We start from the raw sequence: 3,604 nt of genomic DNA on the forward strand, positions 1-3,604 counted from the left end.
CCCTCGCTGCGATTACTCCCTGTTCCCCATGTACTTGCCCGCATCAATACTGCTGTCCCGCTGCTTGCTCCAAACTTCCAGTACTTGGACCAGTTACTGCCCTCAGAATTGAACGCTCCTATCACAGTACATGACATTAAACTGATCCTCTGTTCCAAATGCAATACCGCCCCTTGTCACGAATCCATTACCTACCGCCACCTCAAGGATGCCCTCTCTCTTTCCTTGCCGCCTTTGCCACCCTGTGCAACACCAACCTGTCCACTAACTTATACCCTGACCTTTGGAAGACTTCCCACATCCTGTTGTTCCTTAAACCTAATAAACCTCTTTCCAACACCTCCTCCTATCGCCCATCTGCCTCGCCACCATGTTCAGTAAGGTCTCTGAGTCCATCCCCTCCTGCCATATCCATCACCACCTAACTCTGCACCACTTCCTCCCTCTTACTCAGTACGGTTTCTGGCCCTCCTTAACGTCATCCATCTCCTCTTCCTCCAACTTAAAGCCTGTCACTCTACTGTTTTTGTTTCCCTTGACTCCCAGAACGGCTATAGCTGTTTGTGGCATTCCAGGCTCATTTTCAGGATCCAGACCTAGCCCTTCCTATCAACTTTATCCATCTCGGTGCCTCCTTCCTCCCCTGCTGTCCTTCCTATGTCACCTCTCATAATACCAATTCCCATATCTTCTACCCTAATGCACGTTTGCCCCAGGGCTCTGCCATTTCTCCTGTCCTATATCTCCCGTACACCACTGATATGCCCAAACCACCCCCACCCATCCATTCATCTCCTTCAATATGCTAATTATACCTCCTTCCTTGACCTCTGTCTTACCCTTCAACGATCCCAGTGCTCCCTCCAAATCCATCTAAATCAGTTTACCACTCGGTGCAACCAGTGGCTCCTTCGAATCAATCCTTCCAAACCCAAGGCAATCATTATAGGACTTACCACCCCCTCCTTCTGGTTCCATGATTTCACCTCACTATCTATGTCTGCCCTGTCCAACTTACCCTCACCTTGAAATACGTTGACCTCGCCATTGACTATCACCTCACCTGGAATCCCCATCTCCTTACCATCCAACGCAAAACCCACATTAGACTCTGCCACCTGAAACTCCTGTCTGGCCACATATGGGGATTGCACCCTTCCACCATCCTCCATACCTACAAAACCTTGATACATCCCACCCTATGTTATACCAGTGTTGCATGGATCTCCGCCCCTCGTAAATTCTATAAATCCCTCCAAATCCTTGAAAGCCATGTGCTCTGCCTCACTTTCCACATCCTCTGCCGCCTCCAAGGAAGATCCTCTGTGACCTCGTCCCCACATCTCTTTATTTTCCTTGAACACATCTGTATCTTCTACACCAACTGCTGCCTCAATCCCTCTCACCCCTTGGTGTCTCTGTTCCTCTCTACTACCCACCTGCTGCTGCGCCTTTACCAATGTGTCCCTCCCTCTCTCCATCTCCACACCATCCTCCAGCTCTGCCAAAGGAACTTCCAACATCTCTCCATCGTGGATGACGCACTTTGCCCTGATTTTTATCCTTCCTTCCAATTCTGACTCTCCTCTACCCTCCCCCCCTGCACTTCCTCTCCTTCCTCTCCCCTCTCTGCTGTTTCTTCCCCCCTCCCCTCTGTCCTTCTCACTTTTCCATTCCCTGTTCTTGCGCTCCCTTCCCATCTCCTGCCCCTTTGTGTGCTACTGACTCCACCCCTCCTGGTCCCACCTCCTCTGTCATCCCCCAATCTCTCTCTCCTCTCTCCCTGCTCTTCGACCTCTTCTCCCTTGGAAGACCCTTCAAATTTTACTGAAGTTACTTTGTTGTGTTCTGGAGCTCGCCCTCTATATGTGCATCAGTGCAGTGTGTGTTCAGTGTCGTTGTTCCGTACTATGAACACCAGTTTTAATTGGGCTGTTCATGCCACCAGTGTCTCCAAGCTACATCTTCATCGAGTGCCATTTTAACTGTATGTGGCTTTTATGTAAAGGTGCCTCGTCCAACTAGCCCCTTTTTTGTATATCTTAACTCCAATTTCTCCCCCTTCTTATCTGTACATTTCATCTTTTATCCCCATATTTATATATGTAATGTTCCCCTGTGGTATTCTATGTGATCTCGTGGCTGAAGAGCGGCAAATTGTGCTGCTACCAGCCCACCCCTGCCCCCATGAAGCAGGGGAATAAAATGACAATAAAGGAAAAAAATTTTTTTTTATGATGACACATCTTGTGGGTTGGAGTCCCACAACTTCTCAGCCGGAAGATTTTCGCTGCCTGGGCCATCCTCAAGGGCGAAATCGACGCTTTGGAAGCTCCTATCTATTGCCAGTGTCTGTCCGCTCTTTACCCTGCCATCTCCACCGTCGCTGCAGCTGCTGCCACTCTGTCCCCATCTCCTCGTTGCCCGGTCTTTGTTCTCTTTCCCTACCTTAGCCACATCTCTCACTGGTAGACTGCACAGTCTACTATGGACACCCTCACCACTACAATCATATACACCTCGCCATCCCCTGCCCCCACTGTTACCTCCTGGAGTGCCTCCTCTGGGCTTTCCCATTTGTTCCACCTTCTCTCCTCACAGTCTCCTCCCCTTCCATCTCCTCCTGTCTCCTGTATCACCGTCTGTATATCGTCCCTGCTCCTGCTCCTCCTCTGCTCCCACTCATGCTTCTACCCCCACTCCCTCCATTACCACCTATTGGGATGACTTTCCCTCACTCCCCACTCACCCTGCTACAACCACTCCTGCTTCCCCCACCCCTGTTACATCCACCCCATCACACTCGCCACCACGGAGCACCCAACCTCCCTTCAAAGTGCCTCCTCCTCACATAAGGGGCCTGCCTCCCGCCACATCCCTCTCCAACCAATTCCTCACCCCTCTACCCAGGCCAACCCCACCAAAAAACCCCCAAACACCCGAGTGCCAACCTTGCTTCCACCCCCTTCTCCAAGAAACCACCACCCACCCCTTTCCTTCTGATCCCTCCATGGACACCACCCCTCCTCCCACATCCCCAACCACTGCTTTGCATACATTCATCCTTTCCCACCTCAATCCTAAATTCCTCGATCCCCACATCCTCACACTAGAAATCCAAAAGTATATCACCAGTGTCCCACTGCTCAGCTTATCCCATGCAGAGACTCTGTCCTTATCAAATCCTACTCTCTCTCTTTCCACACTGCCCTCTGGAAACTGCCCCATATTACCTTTGGCCCACATGCATTTCTCACACCTATCCTTACCTCCACCTCTGCCCAGCAACCCAAATCCCCTCGTCGTCAGCCAATCTCACCAGTGTGATCATGAAGCTCAGCCCTGTGGTCATGGGGGTGGAGGTGTTGGCGGAATTGAATGCCCTCCCTGCCCTGGAAATCTAAGCCTGATGCATCTATGACAGCTCTGGCCCTACCTTTCGATGCCTGTATTCATAGAGTCCTCCTCCTTCATAGATCACCTCCTAACTCAGAGAGCCCTGAGTTTCAACCATTGGACCCCATTTACCCTTCCCATCCCCTCCTCAATCCTACTGCTGACAATGCTGTCTCCTCCACAATGACCACCTCCCCCAAAACTGCAA

Source organism: Schistocerca nitens, chromosome 6 (assembly GCF_023898315.1).
Source record: "Schistocerca nitens isolate TAMUIC-IGC-003100 chromosome 6, iqSchNite1.1, whole genome shotgun sequence".
NCBI classification, from domain to species: domain Eukaryota; kingdom Metazoa; phylum Arthropoda; class Insecta; order Orthoptera; family Acrididae; genus Schistocerca; species Schistocerca nitens.